Source organism: Mastigoproctus giganteus, chromosome 5 (assembly GCF_048544385.1).
Source record: "Mastigoproctus giganteus isolate SK-2022 chromosome 5, ASM4854438v1, whole genome shotgun sequence".
NCBI classification, from domain to species: Eukaryota; Metazoa; Arthropoda; class Arachnida; order Uropygi; family Thelyphonidae; genus Mastigoproctus; species Mastigoproctus giganteus.
In genome coordinates this window covers 166683229-166702713 of record NC_143579.1, presented here as the reverse complement: position 1 = coordinate 166702713, position 19485 = coordinate 166683229, and the positions used below count along the sequence as shown (strand labels likewise).

At 37.7% G+C, this 19485-nt stretch overlaps 1 long non-coding RNA gene across 1 annotated transcript in view; it reads right to left on the bottom strand.

Moving 5' to 3' along the window:
* LOC150085817 (uncharacterized) overlaps positions 1–2357 on the bottom strand; it is a 46813-nt gene extending 44456 nt beyond the window's left edge. Inside the window, exon 1 of the long non-coding RNA XR_016546941.1 lies at positions 2299–2357. This is a non-coding gene — a long non-coding RNA (uncharacterized LOC150085817). The remainder of the gene's footprint in view (positions 1–2298) is intronic.
* Between the last annotated feature and the right edge of the window lie 17128 nt (positions 2358–19485).

The window sequence follows — 19485 nt, the reverse complement described above, 5'->3', positions numbered from 1 at the left end:
AGCATTCAAAAACATCCCCATCATTCCACATCATATATTCATTAGCAGGATGAATCAGTGCATCAGTCATTTGATGTCTTTCAGAGCAAGCAACCAGTTGTATGACCTGTAGGAAGTCATAAATTTATAGCATGTCAGCTATCAACACTTAACTATAATATATCACACTCCATAGCCATTCAAATAAGACTGCTAGTTTTGAAGTACAGAAAATTGTCATCTGAGATTCATTATGGGAGAATACAAAACAATAGAAGACTGGTGCATTTGATTTCGTAAAGGCCACCAGTTAACTGAAGATGTACTACAGTATAGCCCATTGCACCTGTCTACATGCACACTAGTTAGTACTGCTATTTCCACAGCACTAGGAACAGCAGTATTATATATGGTCATTGCAGTGTATTTAAATATCAGTGTAGGAATGATGCATTCTGCCATTTGGTCACCACAAGGTCTCGTGTAAGAAGCAAGATAGCTATACAGAACTATTCCTGCAGTATGTGATGTGATACAGTAAGACAAATTTCATACACACAATTGTGACAAAGAACAAATGTGATGCTAGTAACTTTATAAGTTGGTGGCATCACATTGTCGAAAAGGTTCAGCCTGTAGTAGACTTCTGCATTTATCCCAAGGAAATTTGAGGCCAAGCCATTTATTTAACATCATTACATCATGATGTTAAATTAATAAAATTAATAATTGTTCAGTAATTCTAGCCAGTAAAGTGATACTTCTGCTCTTCTTTCATCAGTGAGCCCCACTTATGAACTTTCCAGAAACTGGAATTTCCATTAATATACTTGAATAGAGAAACACTTTTATACCTGCATGTCGCTGTCAAAAAAACAATGTGCAAATTCATTGGGGGGGGGGATCATCCTCATTCATAGCACTATTCATCTTCATTAACTGAACTGAATTAAGATTTCTGCATCCTGTTTATATCCCAGTTATCTACCTTCTGATTTTCAAGTGTTCAATCCAAATAAAAACCCCGAAAGAATACTAATTCCAGCGAAAATCTGAAGTGAAGTAGACTGTCTCCAGTTGGTTTCATCAGCAGCTGAAGGAATTCTACACAAAAGGTATCCTATGCTTGGTGAAACAGTGGGGTGCATTTCTTAACACTTTGAGGGGTGGGCCTCTGGGGAATCAATAAAAAATCATAATATATGTTGTTCTATAAAACATGCATCTCAGATTTTTAAGGCTAAGTAAATCAGTGATTAATATAATTAACAATTATAAGAGACAAATACAGGTGGCCCCCGCTTAACGCTGATAATTCGTTCCGTAAAAACAGAGCGCTAAGTGAATCCATGCTTAGCGAGCGCCGCATTCCCATAAGGTAACATATGTATATATGTTAATATTTGAACATGTTTTCAGAAAGAATAAAAAAACAATTTCCTGAATTTGATTATAAAAATAAAAGTAGGCAATTATCAAAACAATAATGGATATAGGTAATTATTGTAAATTTTTAATTAATAATAACACTGAAGTTTTGTATAACCTAAAAAAAATAATATGGTTGAGATTGATATGTACATTACTGTATTATTAAATGTCCGGTCCGTTAAATCTGAAATCCATTATATTGGGCTCCATTGAATCAAGGGCTTACTGTATGTATATTCATTTGCATAAAATCATTAATTTTCAGCTGTTTAGATGATATGGGACTTTTTATAGCATAGCCCATCCATGTTTTTTTTATGTAAACAGCACACTGATGACCATTGAATCGTGCTTTGTTCAATGTGATGTAAAGCTATATCTAAGATGTTTTTAGCTACTGCATTAGAAATTTCTGGTTCTGGATTTGATTCAAACTTTTCTTCATATTTAGATCCATCTGTTTCCATCGCAGTGCATGATTTCTGCATAATCCATAAATTCATTTTCCAACAAGTTGTTACTGATTTTTTGGAAAACATCATTGATCCATTGCTCTAAATCTTCAGAATTTTCAGTTTGCCTAAAATCAGTTAAATGAACTGTGTTCTTCATTACCTTCTTGTATTTCAACTTCATTAATTTTTTTTATCATTTATCATTTTTTCCAGTCTTTTACAGTTGATTTCCCACAGCTAATTCAACAGCAATTTTTTCTTTAGAGGCTCACTTTTACCATTTCTTTCCACTGCATCCAACTTAGTTTTTATAGAAACTACCACTCTTTTGTTTTCCACCAATATTTTGTTAATTTATATAAAATTAAACAGCTTATTGCAATTACAAGAAATAATTAAAATAAACTGGTGAAAAATGGAACACACAACTGACCGCCCAGGAAGCATACAACTCGACAGGCAGGCATGTACTACCACATTAGCCTATTAGCTGCAAGCATACTGGACTAGTCTCCATGGCAATGTGCCATAGCCATCAGACAGCACATTTTAACTAAGGAAAGGGCAGGCATCAGTTAAATGGAGGTCAGTTAATCTGGCAAGTGACATAAACAGAGTTCTGTTTAACTAACTTGCCAAACCTAACTGTGGCATATGTCCACACACACACACACACACACACACACACACACACACACACACACACACACACACACACACACACACACACACACACACACACACACACAGCGCATGTAATAATGCCTTGATCTGTAGAACTGCCATTGGTAATCCTCACTGCTCTGGAATATTTACTTTGCTGCTTAGTTCTAGACATGATTTCTGTTAAAAAAAAAAAAAAAAACTAAATTAGTCCTACAACACTAAACATAAATACTGAACTACGAACATATTATGGGATACACTACACTGTTTACAGATACTATAAGAATACACTTATTAAATTTACTCTGGTTATTGTTATCAGCCACTTATTATAATCAGAAATGAAAATCCAAAACTATTTATGTTATTCTGTATGTAAATTCTGCTGCTTTATATGATCATACCACCATTTATTGTTATCATTTTTCATTCAATTAGGAGAAATGTGCCTTCCAGAACACCTAAAATTGTATATAAATCATAAATTTATTGACTATTTACAACCCTGACCACACTTAATAAAGTGTACAACTTTGCCCCTTGTCACATGAAAGTGGTACCTTTTGACTTCTAACCCTGCCATCTGTCTGTAGCTTTCATAAAAAGCAGGAAAGTGCCTGCAAACAAAAGCAAGTGAGCAATCAAGAAAATTATACTTTTGTTATCAGGCTATATGGTTGGGGAAAGAAGCAATCTAGCCCACTATTGTAAAGTTTTACAGCTATGTATGACAACTTATCGGTGTTTGATTACACTATCCAAAAGTTTTCCCACAAATTATCATATCTGCTTTTCACCATGAATAGACTTGTGTTTAGTTTGCAATTAATGTCTGTCTAGAGAAAACGATGTGGAAACATTGAACTTGTGGAAGAAGCACTTTTAAGAACATTCACAAATGCAAGTGCATACGAAGAATTTTGAACTCCTGGTGATAAGGCTTTGGAAAATTTTGCCATCTTTTTTTTATGTAATTAACATATTATGTTATCTTCAATAAACAGTTTAATAGTCTTAGTCACGTTAGTTATTTTTAAATATAGATAGAGATTCTGTAAGTTATAACTACAGTAGGGCCCCACTCATGTGGCAGGTATGAGTGGGGCCCTACTGTAGACCCCCGCCGAAAAGTGAAACGTGGGCTTTTTTTTGCTTGTGAATTCACATAAAAGCCTAATAACATGTTTAAAAACTATCATATATTAAGTGAGCAACAGAGCTAGACCTCAAAAACGATATGAAAATCAAATGAATACACACTACACACACTACTTACGTTAATATTTTTGCCCTTAGCTTATAGTGATTGACAAATGTAAATTTGAAAAAAAAAAAAATGAATATATTTATTGTAGGAAGGATGAAGGAGATGGCACATTTTCATCATCTGACTCATTAACGAATCTTGTTCGTTTTGACAATGGAAACTTGGTTGAAGCTCTTGCAGGGATTTGTGTTGCTGTTGACGCTGAAGATTGTTCAGGGCTAGCTGTTGCTGTCGAAGGCTGTGATGATACTTTTGTAAAGTAGGAAAACAGTGAACTTTGCTTCGTTAATTTCCATCTCCTTTCCCTTAGAATTTCTTTATAGCATGCAATATCATCTAGAAGTCTTGCATTCACTTTAGAACTTCTTTCGAAATTTGGATCAATTCTCTCAAAAGCTGTCATCCCTATTTCTATACATTTGATGGCTTCTTCCAATTCCTCAGTGGTCATTTCTCTAGGGATAGGAGGAATATCATCAGGATGGGACTCCTCTTCATGAAACATCTTTCTTTGCTCTTCAATCAGAAGATCTTCATCTGTTATGGTCTCCTCATGAGAGACAAGCAATTCTGCCACATCCTCGGGCTCGACTTCCAATTCCCTTACCATTTCCACAACATTTGTAGTGACTTCCTTCACTGAATTCTCAAAGCCTTCAAAATCGTCCATAAGTGTGAGAATTAGCCTCTTCCAAGCACCTTTCAATATTTTTTCTTGTAACTTCCTTCCATGCATCTTTAACGGTTTTTATACCATCCAGAATTGTGAAGCCTTTCCAAAATGCTTTTTAATTTATTTTGCTTATGCCCAGCTACTGTATCACTGTTTAGGGCATCTATAGCCATAGCAAAAGTTCTTAAGTAATACAATTTAAACGCTGCAATGACACCTTAGTCCATAGGCTGCAGCAATGAAGTTGTATTTGCAGGTAGAAAAATAACATTTATCTCCTTGTACAAACCAATTAGAACTCTAGAATTGCCAGGGGCATTGTCTGCAAGAAGTAAAATCTTAAAAGGAATTTTCTTTTCCTTGCAATAAATCTCAACTGTCGGCTTAAAATAGTCTGTGAACCAATTTGAGAAAATATCTCCAGTCATCCAAGCTTTTGAATTAGATTTATAATAAACAGGGTGGCTAGCTTTTGCATAGTTCTTTAGGGCCGAGGATTTTCTAAGTGATAAATCGTCATAGGTTTTACCTTGCAATCACCAGCTGCATTAACCCCTAACAAGAGAGTTAGCCTGTCTTTTGCAGCTTTGAAGCCAGGCATTGACTTCTCTTTAGTAATAAAAGTCCTAGACAGCATCTTCCAATATAGGACCGTTTCGTCCACATTGAAAATCTGCTGCTTAGTATATCCACCATCTTCAATGATCTAAGAAAGCTCACATGGATAACTTTCTGCAGCTACTGTATCAGCACTAGCTGCTTCACCTTGCACTTTGATGTTGTGAAGATGGCTTCTTTCCTTAAACCTATAAAACCAGCCTCTGCTAGCTTCGAATTTATCCTCAGCAGCTTTCTCACCTCTCTCAGAACTTCATAGCATTGAAGAGATTTAAGGCCTTGTCCTGGATGATGGCTCGGCTTATAGGCACGTTGTGACTGGTTTGATGTTCAGTCCACATCAGTAAAAGTTTTTCCATGTGTCAACAATAAGGCTATTGCATTTTCTCATAACTTTAGTGTTCACTGGTGTAGCACTTCTAATTTCCTTCAACACTTTATTCCTTAGTGTTCAAAATTGTACTAACTGTTTGGCGAACCAAACCTAGCTTACAGCCTATCTTAGCCATAGACATACCTTGCTCACTTAGTTTAATCATTTCTAACTTAGCATTTAAATTAAGCAGTTTACAACTCCTTTTTTTATCACTAGTACTACACTTAGATCCCATTGTAATTAGCACAAAAATATTATATATAATACAATATAATAACTTTAAAAAGTTTGAAAGTTTGGAAAATTACCAGAAAGAGATATTAGAGTGCACAAGTGCTGTAAACAAACTGAATCACCGACAATAAAATGGCACGCAAAGCTATTCTCGGACCTTCTGCTGAGTGTGTCATGCGCAAAAATGCCAAACATAACGAACATGGATATAATTGGAAACCGCTGTATTAGTGGAACACCGTAAAGCAGGGCCATGTTGTACATATAACTTTTGTAATAGTGATTTGGCACAAATATTGCATCTCATAACTTATATATATTCAACTTGTAACTTGTAGTGCATAATAGGGGAATTCTAGTAATAAAATTTTATTATCTCTCTATATATTAAAAAGGTTTTCCTCCTGGTGATATTTGGAGTCTAGGAAAGTTTATCACCAGCAATTTACCGCCGCGTCAGTTTATAGCATTTTACCATCTAGAAGCAATGAGATGTGTTTGGTCAAATCATAAAAAGTTATTTTTTTATTTAAGTTTCTGCCTTAAGCTATGATTAGCATATTTTTGGAATTCTATGAACTGTGAGGGAATAGTACGGAAATAAAAAAAACATGTATGAAAATATGTAATTTAATAGGTAGATTATGTATTTTAATAGTTACATGTATCACAAAAATAGTAAAAAATGCATTATTTGAACAATATAACAATTGGTTAATTTTAAACTAAAAATTATTATAACATTAGGTATGTCATAGTACACTGCAAAAATTCAAAATGAATGTTTATGCAATCTTCAGAATCAGTCACTTTGGGATAATTAATTACTAAGAAACTAATATTTACAACACAGTATGTAAATTATTAATAAGAAATATTATGTGATACCTCTTAGATAATCAACAATATCACCCCGTTCATTGTATGCACTAAGAAGCCTTTTAATTCGTTCATCACAATCACGATACTTCTTTTTTTTTGTTGCCCGGATCACTTCCACTTAAATATTGTTCAATGCACATTTCGTTAATACTTTGTTATTTTTTAATGCAATCGATAAATTTCCAAATGTTGGGATGATAAGCAGCAACTTGTTCCTCAAATCCTCTATGCCACCCTTCAACAGAATTATTCGTTCTTGGTAATCCTTCAAGAACAAGCTGGCATACGTTCCACATTTCATGGGAATACTTTGGTGGTCGACAAAGATGTCGTCTGGTTGAGTGTCCAATCCATGTATCCTCAAAATAATCAACAACTTCTTGCAATTCTGGAGGAAAAAAACACCATTTTCACACAAATGTCCAAAAACGACCGTCACAATTGGAGTGGGCACAAATGCAATTGCTGCCAAAATTCGCGTATTTAAATCAAAATTAGCATCAGTTTCATAACGTTTCAATCCATTATTCTGAATGGAATGAAAAATACATTGTGAAAAGTGGAAAAAACAACCCCGTTGCGAAGCGTCAGGAAAAACTCTTCTGCGAGCATTCATCATCGCCGTCTCAAAATCTATAGTTATTAATTGCGGGGACATAGCCGGTTCCAATACTTTCAGCTGCTGTAGTAGAGATACATACGTTTCCTCAGACTTGTTAGGCAATAATTCATAAACTAATGGAAGCGATATTTTGTCCTTGAATCCATGCATTGTATACAGCTGATGAAGCTGACCGGGCTAGCCGGGGTGGTTGAAGTGCCTCCCTGGCAACCCAAAGGTCGCGGTTTCGAATTCTGCCTCGGGCTTGGATCAGAGTACAAAATGCAAAAACCTTGGGAGGTGCAATATGGCCACAGAAGCCGCTGCACCAACAACTAGCAAAAAAAAACAAAAAAAAACAGCTGATAAAAAAGTAAGGGAAATTTTTTTTAAAGTCCCATCAGCATACCAGTGTTCACTTCGTGCTAACAACTGCAAATTTCTTTTCGTACTGAAAATTAACATACGATTGTCCTCGGGTCCAGAATCAATTTGTAGAAACAATTTTCCATTGCACGATGTTTTATATTCTTCTGTAAAAACTGTCTCTACGACACGTTGGAAGAACTGGGCCATCAAAATTTCAATTTCTTATATTTTGGATTTTCATTGTTCGTTTCATTGTATCTACATTTGGAAGCTTAGGGGCTGTTGCTTGGCTACAGATTCTCGAAACATCTGAAATAATACTGTGAGGCGTATTATTTGTTGTTTCTGCATAAGTTCAAATGGCATCAAGAAGTTATGCTGCCTCTCCACAAGGATTGTGCTCCTTCCATGTTTTAACGATGGTGTTATCTACCGTAGTAACTCGAGCGCACATTTGGTTTTTCGGTAATTTTGACACTTCCAATGAATTTTTGTTTCATTTTGCCTGTCTTTGTAAAACAAATGTCCACTAAAGCACTATTTTGGTTTTCCTTTTTCTAATTTCAAAAATTCCACCTACATGATGCATTCACAAACTCAAAAGGATGAAAAATAAACTCAAAATAAGAAAATGTGATTGTAAGAGATTATAAATATATAATTGTTGTGATTGTAAGAGATTATAAATATATACCTCCCTAATCGGCATGCCTACCCCCACTCCCCTAAAACATGCTACTTAAGTTAAAAATAAATTTATATATTTGTAGGCTATAAATTGTTTATGCAATAAACTGCTAGCGATTAATTGCTGGCGGTGAATTGCGGGCGATAAACTTTCCTAGACTTAGTCTAGGAAAGTTTATCGCCGAACGTTTAAGAAAATTTAAGTTTACAAACAATTTACAGCCTACAAATGATCGCTAGCATATTTTATCGCCAGGCAATACATATAATTTATATAAGTTTATTGGTCATTTTAAATTGAAAATAAGGCTTTTCTATAGGTGTTATTTAAGGATTAAGTGCAGTTAAAAATGGCAGTTATGTGCTAGGTATACATTTCCTAGAAATACATACCATTGCAGGTGCTTTAATTGTTCTTGAAGGATTGCCAAGAACGAATAATTCTGTTGAAGGGTGGCATAGAGGATTTGAGGAACAAGTCGCTGCTTATCATCCCAACATTTGGAAATTTATCGATTGCATTAAAAAAGAACAAAGTATTAACGAAATGTGCATAGAACAATATTTAAGTGGAAGTGATCCGGGCAACAAAAAAAAGAAGTATCGTGATTGTGATGAACGAATTAAAAGGCTTCTTAGTGCATACGATGAACAGGGTGATATTGTTGATTATCTAAGAGGTATAGCACATAATATTTCTTATTAATAATTTACATACTGTGTTGTAAATATTAGTTTCTTAGTAATTAAGTATCCCAAAGTGACTGATTCTGAAGATTGCATAAACATTCATTTTGAATTTTTGCAGTGTACTATGACATGCCTAATGTTATAATTAGTTTAGTTTAAAATTAACCAATTGTTATATTGTTCAAATAATGGATTTTTTACTATTTTTGTGATACATGTAACTATTAAAATACATAATCTACCTATTAAATTTCATAGTTCCATACATGTTTTTTTTTTTTATTTCTGTACTATTCCCTCATAGTTCATAAAATTCCAAAAATATGCTAATCATAGCTTAAGGCAGAAACTTAAATAAAAAATAACTTTTTATATGATTTGACCAAACACATCCCATTGCTTCTAGACGGTAAAATGCGATAAACTGACACGGTGGTAAATTTTCCGGACCCCATTTATTTGACCTTGGGAATACCCTACCATGCTGCATTCCCAGCTAACGGGAATAACAATGCCAACAACCTAGATTGGCAATCACCGATTCTGACGCCGTCAGGAGTGTGCACAGAAATATAGAGAGAAACATGCTGAAAGGTTACAAACTAATAAGAGAATAAGTTCAATGACCACGGAGCAAGTGGAAAAGCAATGCAACAGGAAGTGGGTAGTTAATATGGATGAAGAACAGGCCGACACTCAGCTAACCGTTAAATGGCTCAGACGTAACATTAAGATCTTCACAAGATCCTGCTATCATTTCGACGTAAGCAGTTGTCTTTAAAGTACGCTTTAAAACTGAAATCCCTGCCAGACCATCTTACGTGGTCCTTCGTTTTTGAGCCACGATGGGAAAACCTGTACAATACTCGTAAGACTGCCAATCGTCCTTTTGGTATTCGTTTCCAAGAGCTACTTAATGAACTTAATATCAAGGTAGACAAGGTTGCCCAAACATCAAAGCAACCCTTTCCACCCTGGCATGCTCATGTCCCGGCATGCGACTTGTCGCTTAGAAACTGGGGAAAGTCGGACACTCCATCATGTGTCTACCTGCAGCTTCATTCAGCACACCGAACTGAATATTCCGACTTCACGCCAGTCTACACAGACGGTTCGAAGTCGGAATTATATGTGGGATCTGCTGCTGTCTTTACAGACAGCACTATATCAGAGCAGATTCCCTCTGAATGCAGCATATTTACTGCAGAGCTGCACGCTGTAGAGTTAGCCTTGGATCATATTAGTAAATGCCAATACCAACGGTTCGTTTTATATTCCGACTCTCTTAGCATGTTACAGGCTTTAATATCCGTGAGGTATAATCCTCATCCAGTTCTGTCTAGCATTCAGCAGAAGATTCGCGTTCTCCACGAACGCGAATATGACATCCGCTTCTGCTGGATTCCCAGCCACATTGGGATTAGGGGAAATGATTTGGCTGACGCCGCAGCCAAATCTGCAATTCCCAATAATAACCGCTGCCTGTTAGTCCCCTATACAGACTACAGGCAAATAATACACGAAAAGATACTTTGCCAATGGCAGGATTCGTGGAATAGACAGACTGCGAATAAATTATATCGTATAAAGCCTTTAATTGAACCGTGGCAGTCTAGTCTGCGCAGGAATCGTAAGGAGGAAGTTGTTCTCGCCCGGACCCGCATAGGACATAGTCATTTGACTCATTCGTTTTTGCTGAGGGCTGATGACCCTCCTATGTATGTGTCCTGTGGCACAATTTTAATGATTAGACACCTTTTAATTGAGTCCAGATTTTAGCAGCACCCGTTTTACCGCTTTTAACTATCTGACTGAGCCGTATACACTCAGTCAGATTTTATCCGACAATGACCATGTGTCTACTGTTTTTAGCTTTTTGAAAGCAATAAACATTTTTAATAGTATTTAAAATTTATATGTTATTGTTATATCTTTTATTGATTTATCTTTTTTATATATTTATTATTAGATCTGGACATGGTGGCCTAATTAATTAGGTCACTGAGATGTTAAATTTTTAGATATTACCTGGTCTTGGCGCATTATAGCCTTAGTTGCTAATGCGCCAATAAAATTCAAACCAACCAACCAATCACAAGATCCTGATAACGAAGAAGCCACTGAAGTATCATACTGCGATTTAGATGAATGTCAACATTGTGGCGGATTATCTTTTCACAGCGAACTCAGAAGAGCCGTACATTCGTGTTGTCATGGAGGAAAGGTATGTTTGATGACAGCAGATACCTATCCAGATGCTTTAAAGACTTCGTTTTTTGACAACCAGAATGTGGAGGTTGGTGAAGGATCAAGCAGGGGGCAGAAGCCCCTAGTTATCTGTTATAATTAACTTTATCATCTATTATACTTTACTTTACAAACATAACAGTATAACACAATACACATAACATAAATTTGATAGTGTAATACATATAAAGTAAACTTGACAGGGTAAAACAGTAGTATTCTTCATTGTGTTAAATTGAAATTGCACTCCAGACTAAAGCAGCAAGCAATGTACTCAAAGCAGCAGGAATGCTGCTTGGTAGAGAACTTAAAGGCAATCCTCCTAGGAAATGCAGCCTGAAGAAATATGCTGCTTGTGCAATGTTTGTGGGGCTTTTCTGGAACAGCAGATGATACAGCCAAGGGGGGGGGGTGTCTCTCTGTGTGTGTTTTGTGCAAAAAAGCAAAGAAATGAGGAGCCAACTTCGTATTCCGATGGGTGTTTATGAGAGTTTGAACAGGGTGGTGGATTTCCTCAAAGAAATTAAAATGGGTGGCCCATCAAGCTCTCAGCTACCCAGCTCAATGCCAGAGCTCACACTTGTGCATCAGGCCACAATTGCAACCCCAAAAGCAGAATTTATTGGTAATACAGGAGGTAGCTATTGTTGGTGACTATTGTCAGGGAAGTATATTGTGCAAAAAAGTAGAGGTGGAATAGGACCAGGGTATGTCTGCCAAGGACAAAAGCTGAAGATGTAGAGCAGATATCATCTTTTAAGAGCACAAAAGGGGATACTGATGTACACGTTAGTGCTAATGACATTAAGAGTAGGAGATCTGCTGACTCACTTAACAAGTATAGGGCAGTGTTGAGGACGAAAAGTCACCAGTTTGGGTTATATTTGAAATTGTCTGCAATTCAGCCCTGGAGAGATTATGCATGGCTTAATAACAGGGGAGACTGCTACTACGGGGATGGGATATGCTTAAATAGAAAGGGTGCACGAATATTTGCTGATGCTATCGAGGCAGCATTAGGTGCATCGGAAAACTGCTAGCTTGGTGGGGGATACACACGAACTAATACAGTGGCAGACAAAAAAACTGCATCACGTGTGAATTTTGCAAATAATGTTTTACACTGCATTGTGGGTTGCAGAAATGTTCGAAATGCATTTGTTAGATGGGATATATATCTCTGCGAATGAAATCCAACAAAAAGACTCCACCTGATATTAATTGCCATAAATATCTTCCCAAAGGGTAAAATGTGTAATTAATGGAAATACGAGAAATCATGCAAATGGCAATCATGACAACCAAACATACATTTTATTGCATTTATGTGTACTGTAAATCAGCAAAATAAGTCCTCAATATTTTGAGGTTGAGCTGCAATTACAGCCTTGCAACAATCTGGCACAGAGTTAATCAACTTCTGGATATACAGTTGCCCAATTTCGTGGTACCACACCCTTACAATGCTCTCCTGCAGCCGAATCTTACTTGTTGGCTTCTTCTGAGCAATTTTAGACAACATTATATACCAGCAATTTTCAATAGGGTTCAAATCTGGACTTTTGCCAGGCCAGTCCAACACTGTAATGCTAGCATTTCTGAGGTATGACTGCACCTTAAGGGAGGAAAAAAAACAGAGGGAAACATCGGTGTAAGTATGTTTTAACCCTTGTGAGACAAGACGACAAACTCGTCATTAAATCTAAATAGCATAAAACTTACCAATTTTTCTGTGTGGCAAGGTGCTGAGTCCTGTTGAAAAATACAGTTTTGGACGGTGTGTGGTGATCCCTAATAACGAGTTTCAGGCACTCCTTGAAGATAGCAGTGTAGGTTTCTGCATTCACTGTTCTGTTGATAAACTTAATTCACCCCACCCTTTTGCTTGTGATGCATACTCAGACCATCTGACCTAAACTTTACAGTCGGTGTTATACAGTCAGGATGGTAGTATGCCTCCGAATTTCATCTTCTGACATATCGCTTCCCATCCAAGTTATGCAGGTTGAATTTCTGTTTGTCAGAAAAGATGACAGTGTCCCCATTGCTCTTTTGTCCATGAAACATGCGTTTTATCTCAAGCAAGTCACTTCTTCCTCATTTGTTGAGTCAACAAAGGCTCCTTTTTGGGCCAATAGGCATGCAGACCACATTCCAAAAGCAGTCTTTGGACAGTTCATACACTTGTTTAAACACCAAAGGCCATCTCAAAGTCCAGTTTTAGATTAGGAGCACTAACTAGCATGGCGATTACGAAGACAGAGCCGTTTCAAATATCGATCTTGGAAAGGCATAGTCACTCTTACAGAGTGATCCAGATCTTCTCTTCATGTCACTGGTTTCATGCTTTAATTTCAGCACCCTGGATACTGTTGTAGAAAGCCCTTCCTGGACACTAGATAATTTGGGCAGATGGGCAAAGAGGTGGCAACTGAAGTTTAACCTTGACAATTGCAAAGTACTGCATATGGGTAGAAGTAACCCCAGAGAAATGTACCAACTGTGTGGTACTACACTTAAGATGGTAGAAAATGAAAAAGACCTGGGAGTAATTGTGCAGTCAGATATGAAGTTTTCTGAGCAATGCAGACAGGCTGCCAGGGCATGTCATGTGGTTTTGTCAATGATAGGAATTTTGCTAGCAGGGAGAAGGAGATGATTGTCCCTCTGTATAAGGCAATGGTCAGGCCATGCCTTGAGTACTGCGTACAGGTCTGGAGGCCTCATTTTAGGAAGGATGTAGATTTACTTGAGTGTGTACAGAGAAGGGCAACAAGATTGGTGAGGGGAATGAAGGGATCCTCTCACCAAGAGAGGCTTAAGTTCTGCAAATTGCAGTGGCTGGAGACTAGGCACCTGCGCGGTGATCTGATTGAGGTGTATAAGGCCTAGAATGGGTTCAGCACGCTGAATTCTGATGGGATCCTTCCACTTGTTCGGATTACGAACGTAAGGAGGCATAAATTCAAATTAAGAAAAGACAGATGTAGAATAGATGTGCGGAAATTTGCCTTTAGCCAGCAGGTGGTTAATTGCTGCAACAAACTTCCATCTGTCGTTGTGGAAATTGATAGATTGAATAAATTTAAGGAAGAACTGGACAGGCATTTGGAGGGAATGGTGTGATTTTTTTTTTTTTGGCTGATGCTGCATAAGCTCATGCACTTGCTTCCTTGCATCACATGCCACTACTACAGAGCAACAGCTACACTTTTTTTTTGTTGGTGTCAACTGAACATATGGAGCCATGCTTACACCTCTGCAAAACAGGATACTAATGAGCATGTATACCCTTCCAACTCCGTATTTATAGAAACAGCTGCTGCAATACCTTGCAATTACTGTCTGATGCAATAAAGTGCTATCTGATGCAATACCTTTGCTTTGCGACAAACAAAATGACTGTAATCAAACAATATTAGCATTAGTAGAGGCATTTGATGCAAGAAAGCAAGCTTATGCAGCATCAGCCAAAAAAAAAAAAATTAAAAAAATAATAATAATTAATAAATAAATAAAAATAACCACTTCCACTTCACCCCACTGTTCTTTCGAAATACCTGTCCAGCTGAGCCTTAAACTTATTTAGGCTATCAACTTCCACGACAAGGGATGGAAGTCTGTTCCACCAACCAACCACTCGCTAGCTAAAGGCAAATTTCCTCACGTCTATCCTACATCTGTCTTTCCTCAATTTGAATTTATGCCCTCTCAGGTGATTATTCTGAGCAAGAGGAAGAATCCCATCAGCACTGAGCATGCTCAAACCATTCAAGGCTTTATACACCTCTATCAGATCACCTCGCTGGTGCTTAGTCTCCAGACACTGTAATTTACAAAATTTAAGCCTTTCTTCGTAAGAGCACCCCTTTGTTCCATTCACTAATCTTGTTGTCCTTCTCTGTACTCGTTCCAGCACCTCTATATCCTTCTTGAAATGAGGCCTCCAGACCTGTATACAGTACTCTAGGTGTGGCCTGACCATTGCCTTATACAAGGGAATAATCACCTCCTTATCCCTGCTAGAAAAATTCCTATATATATATATAGCAATTTTATATATATACACCATGAGCTACTCTTGCAACCCGTCTGCACTGCTCGGAAAACTTCATATCTGCCTGCACAACCACCCTCAGGTCCCTTTCATTCTCTACCACTGTGCAGTACCACAGAGTTGATACATTGCTCTGGGGTTGCTGTTTCCCATATGTAGAACTTTACATTTGTCAATGTTAAACTTCATTTGCCACCTTTCAGCCCATCTGCTCAACCTTTCTGGATCCTGTTGCAGTAGCATAGTGTCAGTAGTGTCCTTGACAACCCTGCCAACCTTCATATCGTCTGCAAACTTGGACATTATTAGTATTAGTAACGGCCGCATGGTGCAAGAAAGCCTATGGCTTATGCTGCACCAGCCAAAAAAAAAAAAAAATCCAAACAAAACAATGATAAAAACAAAAAATAAATAAAATAAATAAATAAATAATAATAATTAATAAATAAAAAAATTAAAATAAAAAATAAATAAAAAGGAAATTAAACCTATCATCCTATGCGCTTCCCTTACCCGAAAGTACTATCCAGATGACCTTTGAATTTCCCCAAACTGTCGGCCTCTACCACCCATGAAGGCAACTTATTCCAGTAATTTATAACTCGCTGGCTAAAATAAAACTTCCTGCAGTCCAATCTAAACATTTCCCCCCCGTAACTTGAATTTATGTCCCCTAGTTCTAGCATCATTTATAATCTTGAAAATTTTGTCCTCATTCATTTTACTGATGCCTCTCAGAGCCTTAAACACCTCAATCAAATCTCCTCTAAGGTGTCTAGTTTCCAAACTCTGCAACCCACATATTCGAAGTCTTTCTTCATAAGGACGCCCTTTTGCCGATCTCACCAGGCGAATTACCCTTCTTTGCACCCTTTCAAGAAGCTCGATGTCTTTCTTTAGGTGCGGTCTGCATACTTGAACACAGTATTCCAAGTGTGGTCTAACCAAGGCCTTATATAATGGGATTATCACGTCCCTATTTCTACTTGCAAAAGTTCGATAGATTATCGATAGGACACCATGAGCCTTCCTCGCAACCTGTTTACAATGCCCAGAGAATTTCATGTCTGACCGTATTGTAACACCCAAGTCCCTTTCCTCCAGTACTGGGTTTGGTTGAACTCCACCAAGTGAATAAGTTTTTTTGAGATTACTGTTTCCCAGGTGTAATACCTTACACTTTGTTGGATTAAAGCATAGCTGCTATTTTTCTGACCATTCCTAAAGTCTATCTAGGTTTCTCTGAAGAAGCTCAGCTTGATAGTGATCATTAACTACTCTACCAATTTTAACATCATCTGCAAATTTAGACATCACGCCCTCTATCCCTTCATCAATGTCGTTTATGAAAATTAAAAACAACAGTGGTCCTAATACTGATCCTTGGGGAACCCCACTTCTTACATCAACCCAATCTGAGGAATAGCCATTTATCACAACCCTCTGCCTCCTGCCCTGAAGCCATCCTTCTATCCATCTAAGGATTTTCCCAGTGATTCCAACCTGTTCCAGCTTATAAAGCAACCGCTCATGTGGGACTAAGTCAAAAGCTTTGCTGAAATCTAAATAAACAATGTCGAAATTATTCCCTAAATCCAGCTCGTGAGTGACCCTTTCAAAATAGCGAACCAGATTTGTTAAACATGATTTTCCCTTTACAAAACCATGCTGAGTATCCTTGAGAATTTCAATTCAATCCAAATGATCCTGAATTCCACCCTTGATCATTGCCTCCATGATTTTCCCTACTACTGAAGTCAGACTGACAGGTTGATAATTTCCAACTTCACTTTTAGAGCCACCCTTATGTATGGGAGATACATTTGCACTTTTCCAATCCAAGGGAATCTCCCCAGCGTCTAGTGATGCTCGCATAATTAGCCTCAATGGTTCAATGCACTCGCTTGCCGCCTCTCTTAAGATTATAGGGTATATTCCATCAACTCCAGGAGCCTTACTGGTCTGTAGGCTCGAAAGTTTTCTCATTAAATAATCTTGCGAAATTTCAATATCATTAATTACATATTTTTTAACTTCGCTCCCACAATTTCCCATTGCCACAAAAAGATTTTCATTTTAAATATTGATGCAAAATAACTGTTGACTACATCTGCAACGGCAGCTGGTGTATTTATTACTATCCCTGATATTATTTATTACTAGAGCTGCTGGAACGAGTACAGAGAAGGGCAACAAGATTAGTGAATGGAACAAAGGGGTGCTCTTACGAAGAAAGGCTTAAGTTTTGCAAATTACAGTGTCTGGAGACTAGGCACCAGCAAGGTGATCTGATAGAGGTGTATAAAGCCTTGAATGGTTTGAGCATGCTCAATGCTGATGGGATTCTTCCTCTAGCTCAGAATAATCACCTGAGAGGGCATAAATTCAAATTGAGGAAAGACAGATGTAGGATAGACGTGCAGAAATTTGCCTTTAGCCAGCGGGTGGTTGGTTGGTGGAACAGACTTCCATCCCTTGTCGTGGAGGTTGATAGCCTAAATAAGTTTAAGGCTCAGCTGGACAGGTATTTTGAACGAACAGAGGGGTGAAGTGGAAGTGGATTTTTTTTTTTTTGGCTGATGCTGCATAAGCTTGCTTTCTTGCATCAAATGCCTCTACTAATGCTAATCCCCTTTCCCTTACGTAAAGGTCCGATCTGGTTTGTCCTGCTCTTCTTGGCATTTATATATGTGAAGAATTCTTTATCCCCCCCCTCTTTGCTCTGTTTGCTAGTGATTTCTCATAAACTGCCTTTGCCTGTTGAACCTTTTCTGTGGCTCTATTACACATCACCTTGTAGCTGTTATAGGCTTCAGTACTTTTTATTGCTCTGTAACCTTTCCATGCCACCTTTTTCTGCTCAAGTAATGTGGCAACTTCACTATTCATCCAACTTGGAACCCTTCTCGTGGAGTATTTTTTTAATGGTATATACACATTCAAGGCATCTGTGATTAATGTTTTAAAAGCGTACCACAGTTCAATTGTATTCATTCTCTGCGTGATATCTACCCAGTTAATAGAGGCCACGTAGTACCTTAAGGCATTGTAATTTCCTTTTCTGAAATTAAAACCCATTCCTTTGCCTTTTACTTCTGCTACCTCTCTCTCGTCGTCACCATCCACCGTAGAACTCAGTGATCACTCCTTGCTACTGGTTCCTCTACTGTCAGCCCTGTTATGTCATCTGATTCATGTGTGATGATGAGGTCTAGGATAGTCTTTATTCTAGTACTTTCCCTGACATGTTGATACAAATAACAGTCATCTAGTTGATTTAAAAATTTTGTTCTCCCTGTCGAGTTTCTTCCCATTTACTCCAATCAATTAGAGGCAAACTGAAATCACCCATAATAAGGCATTGACGCTTACTTACCCATTCCATTTGCATGTAGAGGCTTTTGTCATAATCTTCACAATCACCTGGTCTGTAGATTACTCATACTTGCATTATACCTTTGTTTCCAACGATCTCACACCATACAGACTCTATACTAGCATGTGACATGTCTGAATCCGGGAAAGCTATCGTCACACTCAGGCTGCTTCTGATAAGAAACATTACCATTAAGCTTGATATACCATCATCAATATCATTTATAAATACAGAAAACAACAATGGACCCAATACTGAACCCTGAGGGACTCCACTAATAACACTAGTCCATAATGAGCAGTGTCCATTGATTACCACTCTCTGTCTTCTCCCTCTCAACCACCCCTTTATCCATAGCAGCAAATTGCCTCCAATGCCACACTGCTCCAATTTGTGCAGCAGTCTTCCATGTGCAACAGTATCAAAAGCCTTTCTAAGATCCAAGTATATAATATCAAAGTTATTCCCTGCATCCAGTTCTTTTGTGACTGCATCATAGTATCCAATCAAATTGGTCAGGCAAGACTTCCCCTTAACAAAACCATGCTGTGTCCGAGCTATGACTGAAGTCTTGTCTAGATGATCCTGCAGTGCTTCTTTAACCAGTGCCTCCATTAATTTTCCTGGAACAGAAGTTAAACTCACAGGGCTATAATTACTTGTGTCAGCCTTTGATCCTCCTTTGTGAATTGGGGTCACATTTGCACATGTCCAGTCCATGGGTACTTCCCCTGAGTCCAAGGAAGCTCTCATAATTATGGCTAAGGGTTTGCTTACTTCCTTTGCTGCCTCCTTTAATATAACTGGATAGATTCCATCCACCGCAGGTGCCTTTCTTGTGTTTATCTTCAACAATTTCTCCTCCACTTTACTCTCA